We start from the raw sequence: 16,790 nt of genomic DNA on the forward strand, positions 1-16,790 counted from the left end.
ATTAAACTGATTTAAATTTTTTTGGTCTACACTTGAAATTTCTACATTACTGTAAACCAACAAACTCATGAGTTTTGTGGTTTTTTTAACCAAGTTTTTTTATAATTTGAAATTTCTAATACAACTTTTGTAATCTTATTAATAAATTGAAACATTTCTTTTATATGTCAAAATTTGTATCAACGCATACATATTATTACCTCACTATTTTAATCATAAATAAGAACTTACTAGGTTTCTCAAAATTTTCTTTTTCTTTAATAATCAAATCTAATGAAATCAAAATAATAATAATTGTTAATTTCTTGGTCAAGATTGCTTGTAATCTTTAAATTTCATTTTTTTAATACAATTTGTTGTGTTTTGTCCTAACGATTAGTTTTATTCCTATTTCTTTACCTTTCTCCGTTTAGGTTGATAAATTGAGTGGCGCCCCATTTGAGAATTTGAAAACATATTAAAATTTTTGAACATCATAAACACTACAAAATCTTGCAACGAACCCTGACAACACACATTTGTATGATGAGCTTAGCAGGAGCCCAAAATGTGACCTTTTAGGTTAAAAAGTAGCTCTTTTTCATTATCGTGCATTTGTTTAATCTGTGACCTGTTGTTTTTGCTTGTTTTGAGCAGTTTTTCAGCTTCAGTAGCATAAATATTTGCTTTGTAAGGATTTTCTACAGCTCCACCTCTTATATTTGCTATTTCTAAGTTGGGTCCAACTGTGATTATTCAGCTCTTCTATTTTTATGTACTTGAATCGTATCTCACCTTCGTTTTGAAGTTTTTTTGTTACGATCCTAATATTGTTTATTATATCTTGAAAATCCTGTACTTATATCCTTTTCCTGCTTGCAGTTTTCACCGTATTCAATTTATTACTTTATTTTAATTTACAATTATTAAATTATATTTGTTATAAGAACCAGTATTCGGTCGTAGTATGGGCTCGATATCGAGGACTCTTATCGCAAATGTTCGAACCCACTGAATTCATTCTATTATATATAAAATAAAATGATATTTGGAAGCAAATATGTTTAAATATGTAAAGTCCTGGTTGTGTCTTAATTCATTCGCTTCTTATTAGTATGTTCTTCATTTGTTGAATAAGTTGATATGTATATGATCCAAGAGAATTTCCCGATACGGTTTAAAGAGGAACATTGTTGTTCAGCTTTAATGACCATTACAGGTTGATTAATATCATGTGATTATTATCGCTTTCTTTGAGGCTTGGACCCAACTCACCACTATTTTTCATCATCCAAGAGTTAGCAAAAATATCCCTTTTTGTTGTTTATACATACCTACCTTATGAATTACTCATCATACTCAAAAAAGAACTTAATTCAATCAATTAGCTATTTGAAAACTTCCAAACATTTGATTGAAATAAACAAAGCTTGAATATACAAGAACTAATACTAAAACAAGCTATTCTCTATGTATGTACTCACAAATTTACATGTTAAGTTCTAGAAAATAAATTATCTAATAAATTTCTATTCTGCCTCATATCAATCGCTTGCGAACCCTTTGAATGTCAATACAAAGATGGAATTTTCCTTGAGATAACAAAGAGAAGCGAACGACATCATTGTCAAATCCGGATGAATAGATAATAATAGTGATATGCTCCATCTGGAGCCTTCTCCAATCAAACTCCCTGTCGAATCCTTACTAGGGCACATGTGTACCTTCAGTTTCTGATTTCCGGAATTTCCTTATGGAGAATATTTGAAAATTATTTGGATATAAGTATGCGTCTATTCTTGTTCAAACAGGGGAGTAGTAGTTTTAGGATGTCTTTAATTGAATTGAGAAATAAATTTATCTTTCCGTAAAGTTATTAATGAATTAGAATATTAGGAACGATATTGTCTCAATTTACAAAGTATTGGAATCACAATTATTCCTTATTTATGTTAGAGTGACTTTAAGTGAGTTATAGAAGATACAGATAAAAAAATCACAAACTGTACAATGTTTATATGATGAAAATGATATTCATCGCATAAGCTAGGCATCTAAATCAAAATAAACAAAAATAAATGGACAATATTCTTCGTATCTCGCACTTTCTTCTATGTCGCAGAAACTAAGTACCTAAGTTTACCATAAGAGACTGGGATTGGTGGCTGCAAGCTCTACCAAATGCAACATGCAAATTATGCCATAAGATTGGATAAAAAGTTTAGAACTATTAATTTTCATAAAAAGTGACATACACGGTATGAGGAGGATTTCTAGATTAACAGCTCCTGGACTAATGAGGCAAATAGTTAAATGTATATTTGCTTGACACCAAGACTATTTCTCGAAGGAAAAATAAATAAATGCATAGAAATGATTTCAGTTCAGTTTTCAATGATCTGCAATTTAATAATCAGATTTCTCCATTTCAAGAGATGAGTGAATATATATTTGCTTAAATTAACTAGTTCATTTAAGATAAAATTGATTAGTGAGTTTTTTCCACAATTGTAACTGCAACTTACCAAATATACGCTGCAGCTCTTTTAAATCTTTCCAGTGACATCAAAATTCAGCTTTAATTAAAACAGTGGTGCGTTTAGTTGGTGTTTCGAGCATAGCAATTAGCTCTTGAATTTTGCATTAATGAATACAAATTCAAGCGTACAAATTGTTTTCACAAACTTTCTCAACGTCGATTGCAAATTTAAAAAATCACAATAGACTCTGGAGAGTTGTTATTTCCAGAGAGCAGGGACAAAACTTTTTCTTCCTCCATTCGGACGAATTGAATAGTAAAAAAGCACAGAGAACTTTCTCAAATTTTCATTGGAAATTCCACGTGAAACAAAAATAAAAACATCAACGGAAGGTTAGTTTTTATTTTTACCCTTTTTTGTGGTTTACTACCTCACTAATTGGTTATTCATACAAATCTTCCAAGCTTCCTGAAATGAATATATTCTGCATTATTTCAATCTCTCGTTGTTATAAATAGTATACAAAGTTTCTTTGCAAATTAAGTTTCTAATGGCTTGAGAGTTCAAGAAAAGCGCTTACACTTCTACAAAAATTGAGAAAATACAATTTAGTTTACGAGGAAGGGTATAAAAATATGATTGAATGTGTAGGATTCAATATTTACATCTCATTTCTTCGTTTGTCTTATTACCGTCATTGGGAATCTATTTTATATTCCCACTCCAATTTCGTTTCCTTTCTTACGTTTTCGATGACTACCAAACTAAAACTGCAACTTCTCAAAGTTGTCCAATTAAATTACCGGTTCCAGCTCGGCCTCTAATCAGAAACTCCCAACCTACATATTTTTCCGAAAAAACTTCCTAATTACAAGTAACGCAAAAGCAATTATTCTTGAACTCTAATGATCGAAAAAATAAAGAGAAAAGGTAAAATTTGTCTTTTTTCGTCGCCTAGAGCTCAAGCCTTTAAAAAGAGAATTCCTTGTTTGAGCACGTATAGTTCATTAGTTTCGTTTGAAGTAGTGTAGTTGCAATCACCATTGGGATCTAAAGAATCCCGCTGTGAATAGATGTGAGTTGTCTCTGGAGAACGACTTTTTGTTATATTTTTTCGATGCACCGTTAAATGCTATTCCACATGATTGAACTTCCAGATTTACACCGAAAAAACTGTACCTACATAAATTTTTACTGTTTATTGCAAAAGTTTCCGTAAAGAAACAAGTTACTGGATCTTCGATAGGCTTTTATGGTACTTTCCCTGATTAATTTTACGGAAGGTTATTATTTCACGAATATTGTGTCAAATTATCTTCATAAGAAGTGCAAATCATAATAATCCCTTTCCCACCACTTTTTGATTCCAAAAGAGGTCTGGTAGATTTTTCAAATCTGAAACAGATAAGAAAAAATATGCAAAACACACTGTGTTTTGATGTTGCATTACTGTATTCCTTGAAAACTTCATTTAATCCAGCAATGTGAAAAAAGAATTCTTTTTGTTTTTCAATCAAAATCATGTGTAACAATCTACATTAGAAATTTAGTTGGACCTGAAAACCTGAAATTCTAAGGCACATATGGTTTCAATAAAGTGATAGGTATAGTGAGAAAGTAGAGATGTCGATTGAATAAAACAATCTTACAATATATGTTTTCAAAAATAACTACAAAGAAATAGAAAAGTCTGTCATTGAAGTCATGAAGTCATTTTTAAGCACATAGCGCTGGTTCAAAAAATGATCTCACTATTTGATATAATAAAGATTCTGTAATAAATATCAATACACTAAAACGTCCCCAATAAAAGTTCGAAAGAGTTTTTTTAAAAAGTGTACCAAACATAGACAAATTTGATAGTGCAAAATTGTCGATGTTACATATCAACTGCCGAGGGTAATATACCATACCATACGCAGAAATTATTAAAGATTTAACAATAAGAATCATCTACTAAGGAATCATTCCAGGTATTGAAATTATTTATATCAATTAATACTTGACAAGAAACGCTTTGTTTGTATGTTTTTTCATCCATTTAACAATCTTAAATTCTAACTTTAAGTTTGACCAATAAATTTAAGATATTCCGATATTCTATTGAATAGAATTTGGAAAATAATAAAAATTGAGGTGGAAATAAAGGCTTTCCAAATTATTATTCAATGATATTTAGAGTGTTGGAGATTAAAAAGACAAATAATATTGTTGTAATATCTTCTAAACTGATCAAAATTCTTATTCAAAATAGTATACTTGCCCTAAATCATAAGGTCTCGTGAATATTCTTACCATTAACTTGATGGCAATTCCCAGAGGTTTCAAACGTTACAAGACGTGCATCATTAAAAATAATTAGAGCATCAAGTATTTTTCTGATTTAAAAATGATTTCGCAAATTAACCCTCTCTCTCAGTTACAATAGGGCTTAGATTTTGGCACAATTATTTAGTTTCACCTCATATTGACTGTTGATAATATCTGTTACTTCTACTAAAATCAATTGGTGCTTCTTCATAGATCTATTAAATTTCTTTAACATTTATAGGCATAATTTTTAGCAGTTCATAAAACAACTTCAATAAATTGCAATTGCTCCAATTGAGAAAGTGTATGGTTCAATCAAAGAATCCTCTACGAAAGTCGACATAAAGTTATCGAAAATTTGAGTTGCAGACCTCACTAAAGAACCCATGTTCCATGAGTTGAAAATTTTTACTGTAATAAATTTCGCATTATCCATATACAAATATACAAATAATATTCGTAAAATTACGTATTTGGCAATATTTCTCATTATAACAATTAAAATATTCCAATTGCAAAGGAAGCTTTGGTAGTTTTAATGCTTTAATTGTACTGACTTTATGAGGCTGTGATATTTATTTTTCTCTAAGCCCCCCATACTATTCTATTGGTTACATTTGATGACTTGTCATCTGCGTATTTCAGTCTTCCGTATTTTCAGTCAATGTCATTTGACGTAACATTTCCATTCATACAAGCGTCTCCCATTGTTTCGAGCCTACACAATAATTATCATGTATCATTATCTAGTGCTAGCTGATCTGGTAAAATTCTATCATCTTCAGCGCGAAAAAATTATTTTTATCATTATTAATCAGCTAGCTTCGGAATTATAAATTCAATAAGATCCGTAGATTGACAAAGACATTTCTGCTTGACAAATCTCATTATTCTGTGCCAAAATTCTACAATTTACCATAGACTAAATAGAATGACATAATTTAATTTAGTATGAAGTGAGATATTATATATGTTACGTCCCAAGCCCGATCTTGTACGGAGTCGAGCTTCGTACAATGAATTTGTACGAAGTCCGATCTGTACAAGCCATTTTGTACGGAGTCGAGATTGGCGGACTTCGGACAGAGATGATTGTACGAAGTCGACTCTGTACAACGCTGGTTGTATGGAGTCGGAGCATCGATACTCACTCGGTAATGAGCGCGCTATTAAGATGTTAGTAAACACAAACGTAGTTATTGTGATTGAAAGTATGTTCTCCGGCTAGTTGGCTACCATCTATTGTTAGGTTAGGTTAGGTAAGGTTAGGTTAGGTTGCGTGTACTACTTCGGAATAACGCGCTCATTACCGAGTGAGTATCGATGCTCCGACTCCGTACAACCAGCGTTGTACAGAGTCGACTTCGTACAATCATCTCTGTCCGAAGTCCGCCAATCTCGGCTTCGTACAAAATGGCTTGTACAGATCGGACTTCGTACAAATTCATTGTACGAAGCTCGACTCCGTACAAGATCGGGCTTGGGACGTAACATATATATTATAATTACTATATTAAGTCAAATTGCAATTCTATATTTTTTAAATTTTTATATTATCTACTATAAAATTTTTTTGCTTTGTCGATAAAATTGTAAGATTTTCTCTCTCTCTCTCTCTCTCTCTCATTACCCCAAGAAAACAAACAATCATGATTCTCGTAATTTTTAAGATGTTTTTAAGCATTTGACAGCTATTATTAATTAGGTACTATATTTTTCAATACAGAAGTCACAATCTACATTACAATTTGAATGAAATAATGAAATAAGATATCTAATCTCTCCTCCACTTTCTTGTAGATTTTCCAAGTCCTCTTTTTCCTCATGTTTTAAATCGATGGCTTGCTTCGGAAGTCTCATATTCACCATACTCTACATAGACCAGTTGGTTCTAGTGTTTCCTACTATTGATGTGACTTCAATACATCTGAATATTATGATATTCTTGAAACTGTTGTTCTAAATATTTTTATTGTTCTCAGTTATGTTCCGAATACCAAGTATTTTGGTCCTAACTTCCTTCATTGAATCAATCATTTGATGGTTCTATTCCCAGATAGGTATCACATTTTTTGATTCGCTGCCCACTATTCAGCTGTAGCTTTATTTGTTTTCCTCTAATGCACATATCAATGATGCCATCTCAATTAACATCCAGGTTGTTTTTTCACTTTTTTATATAAATTTAGGGTAACATACTTTATAGATTCTTTCTCTTGAGTTATTACTCTTTGATTGTCCCTAAAGGTCAGGGTTTGAGAATTTTCTTCTTTGAAAGGTCCTAAATGTATATTTCCAGCTCCTTGATAATAGTTCCAGAATAATTTTTTAATAATAAGGGCTACAGTCAGCATACTTGTCCAAGTTTCTTAGCTATAAAGAACTATTGTATGGTCGTTTATTCAGATATTTAAATTCTTCGTTAATTTATCAGGCTCTTCAGGTTTAGACTAGTAATTTGATAGTTGTATTGAAATTACCCTATTTGTATTGATTAATAATTTTTTTCAGAGTGTGTTTCCCATCTATAAGCATTTCTTTTCGTCCTTCCAAAATAATTGCTGTTTTTTCAATTCTTTGTTTATTTCTCTCTACTTTTTTGGAGCTTTTTCACTGATTTTAGTGTGTATTTTAGTTTCATCAACCTTTGATGCATTATATATTCATTTTCTTGAAGGAAGTTAATACACTGCAATGATGTTAAATGAACGGAAAGGTAAAAAATAACCTCAATGACACAAATGAAAACAATAACCTATCATTGTTAATGAAACTAATATTTTCATTCGAATCAATTTAGACGAGACAACTTGAATGTATATTCGACGAAAAATCTAATATAAAAGTACTCAATGAATAAAATTTCAACGAGAAAAGCAATAAGGTTTTGCTAAAAGCAATAAAATACCACAAACTTTCTGAAACAACAAAAAACGTAATTACAAACGAAAATTTAATAACAAGAGATTTTACTACAGATATATACGTATATATATTATAAAGTTTCCCAACGAATGTACAAAACCTTATTAAACCGCGTGGAAGCAACCAGGCGTGTATCAACAACCAACTATCAGGGTACAGAAAGCGCACTGCGGTTGTTGGTGGATGCGGCCGTTTTAATAATGGGATCAGCCCTGATTATACTCCCATCATAGGCTTTTCCACTATCGATAAATTTGTTATAATACGCGGTTACAAATGCTCACTACTAACCGTTAACATGAGCTTTTGTGTATAGAACGCTAAGCGATTGCTAATAATTTATTTGTTCAAAACAAATTATTTTAGTATGAAACACTAACACAGCAATCAATACTTTCTATAAGGTACTATACCTGATGCCAACACTATTATCATACATTAGACAAAAAATAAAAATCGATCGAATTATTTATATATTGGTAAAGTTAGGTAAAAAAATTTGGTATCAACGATTTGTCTGAAATAGATGGTGATTGAAAATGAAGATAGTCATAAATAACAGTAAATATATAAAATTTGATTTATGTGGAAGACTTACTTATTTTTATGAATAAATAGAGCTCAGAATTAATAACAAATTTGACGTTTCGATGAATGATTATTTTTGAAGTTTATTGAAAGTCAGTTTATCTGAAAACGAACGAATTAATATTTTTCTCCAACCATCAAAAACTGTTGACATTTTTGTACTATTTTCAGGTGCAAAAGCCATTCCCTTACCGTACAAAAATTTGCTCGGTGCTTAGCAACACTTTTAATCCTAGAATTAAAAACGCTACTTTTAATCCTAGGACTAAAAGTATTTGCATTTGAGCTCTCTAATTGAAATTTGAAGAAAAAAACATTGTCTCTCACAAACTTAATAAAACAAACTAATTGGGCAACGATATATAGGTATTTATTTGTTATTTATAGTGATATTGAATGTACAATTATTGCCAAAATTTTAAGCACCACTGAAATTATCACTAACAATTTTCGAACAATTAAAAAGATTTCCATTAATGTTAGAACCACTCAAAATATTCTCCATAATTGTGGATGAAACATTCGAGGAAATATCTGGTACTTGTACCTTCTTTGTCAGGTTGAAATATTTTTCTGGCAGTATTCTCTTTGTTGATACGTGATTCTTCAATATATCCTTCTGCTACCGTACTCGATTTCCAACCTCCATGTCTTTTAAGACAAGTGAGGTCACCGTCACCATCAATAAGAAGTGTAGCAGATGCCCTTCTTATCTTATGTCCAGTATACTCCTTTCAATTTTCTAACTTCAAAAATTTTGCTATTTCTTGCGACACGGCACTAATTGTGTGAATACCAACAACCACTCTTTGACACTTCCCATTAACATACTTCAAAAATAAACGACGTTCCTGTATATTTGATGGCCGTAGTGCAACATATTTTCGAAATAAACGCAAATAATTATCGCCTATAATGGTAAACAAACGAGGTTTCTTGTTTTTTGTCTGCAAAATTTTGGACATTAAGGATATGGACCAGGAGTCCATATCCTTAATGTCATCAATTTTCAAATGAACAAAGATCTACTGTCGGTAAATTAGTAAAAAAGTTTAATGAAACTGATTCAGTAAAAGATTTATCCTAATCAGAACGTAGAAAAACTGCATCAACTGAAAACAAATCTTTAGATGTTTGTATCCTGTTAAAAGACGATCCACACTTTATTACTAGACAAATATCCAGGAAACTTGATATTTCGCAAACATACGTAATGAAAATTTTACGTGATAATAAACTCCATCAATTCAAAGTGACGTTGGTTCAAGAGTTGTCAGATGACGATTTTGTAGACCTAATGATGAAAAAATGTTACAACCAAAACGATCCAAATTTCATGTTTGGCGATGAGGCCACTTTTTGTATTAATGGAAACGTGAATCGGCATAATTGTAGATACTGGTCACGTAACAATCCTCGTTGGATGCGTGTATCCTACATCCTCCCGAAAAACTGAATGTATGGGCTGGAATAATAGGCGATAAAATAATTGGTCCCTTTATTATTGATGGTAACTAAAATGGTCCGGCATATTGAGATTTATTGGAAAATTGTTTTATACCTTACTTGGCTCAGATATTTTCAAATTAAGGTAATTATTTACAATTACATTTGAAAAAAACTCACTTACTTACTCCCTTAAAAAACATCGTTTATAGAATAAAACCTGCCAATATCTATTCAGGAATTAAAAGATAGGATTATCGCAGAGATAAGAAGAATTGTGCAGTAAGGGATGTTGCAAAAACTTTTAAAAATTGCATGGCTTGTTGTATTGAAGTAAATGGACAACATTTCGAGCAACTGCTGTAATCGCTTTCACTGTATGTTTTCTAAAATTCGTAATTTTTCTTCTTCACAAATGTGGATCTACTTCTAACATGACACAAACATCTAAATATTTGTCTTCAGTTGTTCAGTGCGAAAATCTTCTGTTAATAGTTCTTATTCAAATTAGGAGTATACAACTTATATAGAACAATCTCACTTCATAAGAACCTTTTTTACAGCACAAGTAAATTCTTCGTCATGATCTTGGTCCCCAGATCTGTGGTTGTGAGTTATTATGATGAAGAAACTGGAGTAGATCTTTCCCACTGGCCAGATTTGTTTATCTGAAAAGTCGAGGTTGTTCCAAGAAGACGAAAATTTATCATATATCATTTATATTTTGTCTAGGGATATTTCCGACTATATTCAACAGATTGTAATGAAATTCATGAATTTAATCTGATGAAGTCTGAAAAAGTGAGACAAGTGTGAGAAAGGCAGCATTTCATTCAAATATTTGTGTGGTTGACAGAACCATATCTACCTATAATATTAAAAACACTGGATCTTTTGTGCATTAATTATATATTGAGAACAACTTGAAAATGAATCTATTCTACTTTAGTTCCATATTATAACTCGTTTATTAGGATTATTCATCAAATTTGGCTCATAAGAAAGATGGAGGAATTGGACATAAGCCAATAATATTCGTAGTTCACTTTCTGGAAAATCCATTGAGATGTATTTCTACACTGCGACTGTTATCATGTAATGGCCATTCAATAAATCAACTACCATTCGATTGGGCTTTTCTCCATTCAGTATGTCGAAGAAAATATATTTGTTAACCATAAATTGTTCGGAATATACTCTTCAGTGAGCATGTAAATGCTGGAAAATTACTCTATTGCCTGCATTCATGCAATAATGTTTTAAAGGAATATAGGAAAAAAGTCTCAAGTATGAAATTGGTTATTTAAGGAGTCAGAAAATAGGAATATGTTCCTAAGTCTATGAAATAAGTGACTTGTTTTGAAATGGATCATCCTAATTTTGTAGCATACATTAATACATCTTTAGTAATAGGGATGATTTTTATTTTAAAAGTTATTACAATGTCCAATGTCTGAAGAAACCATATTTAAAGATACTTAACATCAGTCCCTCTAGCAGAGCTCGGCTGATGTCTAGTTATACCTTGCTTATGTTTTGAAAAATTGTAAATACTTAATTGATCTTCTTAGTACTAAGGAAAGTAGATTAAAATCATAAAATGTGGAAAATTAATTAAAAGTAGGTCACTTTATTCGATTTTCAAAAAGTTGTTCATTAGTTTCGGAGCCACATTTGAAAAAAGATCTGTTCAAATCTGTCTAAATTGTTTTTCTTCAAATTTCTTGGAACCACATTTTATAAAATATCGACATATAGGAATCTAGAGGTGCTAAGTCGAGAGATCGTGGTGCTGAATCTATTTCTCTTTTTCATCCAATCCATCTACCAAGATATTCATTTCCTAGCTACTATCTAACTGGAAGAAGGAATATCATAGAGCTCCATCTAGTTGGAAGTGGAAAGGATCTTCACATATTATGGATTCTAGATTCTTTTCTCGTAGTAGATCTGATCCCATTGTCCTTCATTCCACTTTGTGCCTGATTATTCTCCAGGCGGCTATATCCATAATTTCCCAACGTTTGATTCTCATTCTACAATTTCATTATAGACTTTTCTCTTCTTTTTCCATCTCATATATTCCACTGAAGCATTGACAAGGCTCTCTCCAGATCTCCACAGATTCCCTGGTAATCTTATTCTTTGTGTTTTTATTTTTTTAATGATATTTCTTCCTCTTTCAGTCCTGATCGGTCCCTAATTGTCCTTAAATTGTTCTTATTATCTTTCTTTTCGTTCTTCTCAACTCTTTTTCTTGCCTGTATGTAAGTACTTCAGCATAATTGTTTTGTAAATATTCATTTTGAACTTATTATGTAGTAATTTTCATTTTCTGGCTCCATCCAATCATTATTACTAGATATTCAGAACTATTTATATTGTTCCCTTTTTGAAATTTTTTGTCATATCTAATAATTTTTGTTTCTTTTGTTCTATCTATTTTTAACTTCATTTCTCTCCTTCTGTTGTCAGTTTTTCTAATATAACTTTGATCATGGTTCTCCTGTTTGTTATTAGGCTTGTGACATTTACGTATATTTCTGTAGTTTTCATATATCTGTGTAGGGGAAATTAACTGAGAATTTTATATCTTCTCCTAGTCAGCACATTTGCTTTCGATTCCTTCATAGTCACTGTGTTGTTGGAAATGCTATAACAGATTTCTTCTTTCCCGCTTTTATTTTGGATTCATCTTTTCTCATCTATATATGTCTACTTTTCTTAATTTATTTTCCTATTAAATTATTTAAGGCTCTTAATATTTCTTTTTCTTCCAACAATATGCTCTTGTTTTGTTTTTCATATACCTAGTTTTGTTGCATCTCCTTCTGGCCTTTCCATATCTTTTGTTTGTTTGTAAACATCTAAACCTTGAAATTCTTTTTTAGAGGTATTGATAGTATTCCTCCCCATACCAATGTTTTGTTAATCGTTTTTCTTCTCATCGTTATTGTTTCTCTGCTGCTTCATTAGATATTAGTATAGATTCAGTGGAGTCCGAATTATTTTATGCCTCTTGAATGTGGAAATTCCATGCTACGAGTACTTGTGATCAAGTTCATTCTTGCATCCAGATTGCATAAACCTTGTCCATTGTTATTAGTTTTATCATGGATTTCTTAATTTCAACTTTATCTTCGTTTTCAGCCTCTTCAGTTGGTGCAAATACGTTTACTAATATTAGTTAAGTTATTTTCATTACTAATAAAATAGAAACAATTTCTATAAACCAAAATAGGAAATAGATAAAACAAACAGAATCTTACTCAATTGTAAAAAAACAGAAATCCCTCAAGAACGCCTAGAGAATTTCAATTTATTGACTATGATTTATGTTCCTTAACGATTTCCTTCGAAGGAAACTTTTCCTGAAAATCAGGCACACATTCGCTATCTGAAATAATCAAGTCCCTTGTCCTCTCGGCTCGATTGTCCTACACTGTTCAAACAACAAGAGAGAGCCGTCGGTCGTTGCAATCAGAACTGCAAATAATAATGGTGATTGTTAATGTAATTTCTATGAATTTGACTATTGAAGGGACTCATGTCCACTGGTAAATAAACAAAACGCTCTAGCCGACCGATATAATGTGAAAGATCCACATAATTCTGCATACAACGGAATTCCTGTTTGATTGGCTCTAAAACGGCCGTAATTGTGAATAATAATTTCCACGAAATTATTTCGTGTGTGTAACATTTGTTAAACAGATTTTCATGAACCTTTTGTTCATGCCAAACTGCTATTTTGTTTTTTTTTTCCATGATATAATTTGTTGTAGTGCTTCAATGACGTTCTTTTTAATTGCCAGCTGAATTATATCTTTCTATCAATAACATTATATATACAGAGTGACCACATCAATATTTCGTGAAAATAACTCTTTCAATTGTTCTTTTCAATAGAGCCTCATTCGTAAGTCTACACAAAGCCTATAGACCTGGTAAAATCGCAAGTCAGGGCTTTTCCGAAAATGTGAAAAAAGCCTATTTCAAATGTTTTGGTACTTTAATTGGAGACCAAGACAAGCAGTGGGCCCACCACGCGTGCTGTGTTGAAAGCAAACCTTTTGCAATTCCAATGGTATGGCGGAAACTTACTAACCATTTTGAGGACTACTATTTTTGTCTAACAAACTGAAGGTTATACTAAGAAAGGAAAGTTCAAGATCGAGTATCCAAATTTGCCGTCTGCTAACGAAGATTCACCAGTACCGATTGCGCCTTTAGATCCATAAATTATTGTTTTAGAAGATACTGGATGCAACGTATCATTAGAAATCTCCGAAGAACAATGCACCGACTCTATTTTTACTTCAAGTACCAGTTCAGGTGATTTGGGGTTATCTGACATTTTTTCCCGAAAATTTGGGAGCTGTCAGTGATGAGCAGGGCGAAAGGTTCTACCAAGATATCAGAACAATTAGAATAGAATAGAATTATTAGAAGTTCTGTATCAAGGACGATGGGATTCGGTGATTACTGTTGGGGCAACACCTCATAAAAGGAAAAAGTAGAGCTAATTGATGTTTAAAATGATTTTTTTTCAAAGTTTTTGTTTTTAATAGATGTGAGGCATGTTTATTAGATGTAAACTATAAATTTTGTCAATATATACGATTTAAAAAACGTGAAATTATTTGTTTAATAAATATTTTACTAATGAATATAGTACTATAAATGTAACATAAAAATCTTACGTGTTACAATTATTACTAACTTGACTTATTTTACGTTATGGGGGCGTATTGGTCAAACCAGGTTTTATATACAGCTATGCATCGACACAAACATTCGACTGTATCAACAAGGTCTAAGAAAAGCGGTATCGGTCCAAAGAGAGCAAACGCGGCATTCAATGTGCAGATAGATCATGTATGCATAATTCTTCAGTCAGTATATAGCAAATGCGTTCATTTAATATTCCGAATCCTTTGGCCGTCGCGAATTAGACCACGTTAAATGTTCTCTATGTTCAGAAAACTTACTGATATGATTTTTAAGCAGATATTTATCGACCGAATAACTTAAATTTGCTGAAATCTTCAGTTTGAGGTCGAAAACTTTTCAAACATCCCTTGTAAGCTTTCATCCAGTCAAATTAATTGAAAAACGAGATTAAATGATTGCTTCATCAATTATACATAATATAAAGCGGAGTTCTCTATTTATGCTGACCCTAATCCACCAAATAATTTCCAGAGTAGTTTCGTCAGACTCTTGTTCTTTTTATAGGCAATACGACTTCAAATCGAAATAAAAATCTAAAATCCTTGATAAGGGCGGCTTAGGGGAGTGAGTATGCGACGGCCTGGCTGACCAGTCAAAGCCTACTGGATGACGAGCAAAAGCGATGCAGGGTAACGGTGGGGAAAAGAGAAAGTCGAATAGCAAAGGTAATTGGGAATCTCTAGGGTAGAGACTATCACGGGAGATTACAGTGGCGTACACTTAACTTGAATTTTACTATATAATATTTTCATTTTATCAATTGATTCATATTTATATGTTGGGTTAGGTAGTTAAAAGCTAAGAATTCCTCAGCTGGAGGATTCGAATATTTCTTGGTCTTTGATTTGCTTGTAGTATATAATAAGAAATATCGTCGAAAATATGTTATGTTATGATAAGTTGGATGAGATGTACCGATGGAATCATTTTTGATGATTCATGAATCTAAAGTACGCGAATATATTTTACTAATAAAGAGAAGTTAGAGCTTTTATCTTTCTTGATTAACCTTTAAATATTTTACAATGGAAGTTTATTCTGTTGATCATACCGGTTTTGCATATATATATATATATATATATATATATATATATATATATATATATATATATATATATATATATATATATATATACTTTCGAGATGTAATCAAAATGACGTAAGTATTAACAGGTAGTTATAGAAGTTATGTCACAAAAATCGATCTCAACTTTTGGTTTTCTGAAATTTTTCAAGTAGATAACTTGGAAAAACTTGTAGTAACAATTATACTCGCTTATGAATCTAGTTATTATTTTCATTAAAGAGAGATATGATTTATATTCAAAAAAGAATGTTACAATATTTAGAGAAGATATTTAAAGAAAAAATCAAAAATCAAACATAAAAATAACCAAATAAAGATACAAATAAAATAAAATTTCATTATACAGAAGAAAACCACAACGAGTAACGAAATTATAGGTGATAGTAATAGGTAATAATTAGTATATAAGTGTCTATGGCAAAAATTAAACCATTATGCAGTATGTCCGGAATTAAATATTATTATTAGATTAGAAGTCGTTTACAGAGGAAAAGACACTTTCCAGTAAATATGCACTCAAATTATTGCGGAATCCGGGGAAAGATGATATCGATTTGATTCCAATTGGTAAGTGATTGTGCATTTGTTTCCATTGTAAAATATTGAGCCCTTAAGTAATTCTGAAACTGTAGTAGGTAGGTAAAGGTCGGACCTTTCTGAAATTAGAGAAGCGTGCTTACGAATTGAGCAAACGGATTCCAAGATAAATGATGAAAAAAAAGTCAGAATTTTTAATCTTTTAAAGAAGTCCCTGCAGTGAGCCCTGCTGTTTAGTCCAAGTAAATATCTATTTTATCTATTTTTATATGATTGAACGTTGAGAAAGAGAAGATTAGAATCGCTTTCTGAATCGCACCTATGAAGTGACGTGAGATCAGGGTTGCTCCAAGAGAAACTAGTGTCGTCTGCAATTAAATATATTTTACCCTGATGTTTAGATAGGCGATGTTGGTTATATACAAAAGAAACAAAATAGAGCCTAGTACTGAGCCTTAGAGCACTCCATAGTCTATTGGCTTGCAAAAAATACTAGTTTCCAACGATAACTTTCCTAGTTTCAAAGATCTCACTAAAATACCATTTCCGAGTATTTGTTAGTAATAAGTATCGATTTAAACTTTATAGAATATATATTTGAAATTTTTCCAGAGAATGAATAGTACTTGAGCCAAAATATGACCGACCAGGTTTTTTTGCGCTACGTATCTTCAATATTCAACTCACTTCTCTATTGTCAGCTC

Source organism: Diorhabda carinulata, chromosome 3 (assembly GCF_026250575.1).
Source record: "Diorhabda carinulata isolate Delta chromosome 3, icDioCari1.1, whole genome shotgun sequence".
NCBI lineage: Eukaryota > Metazoa > Arthropoda > Insecta > Coleoptera > Chrysomelidae > Diorhabda > Diorhabda carinulata.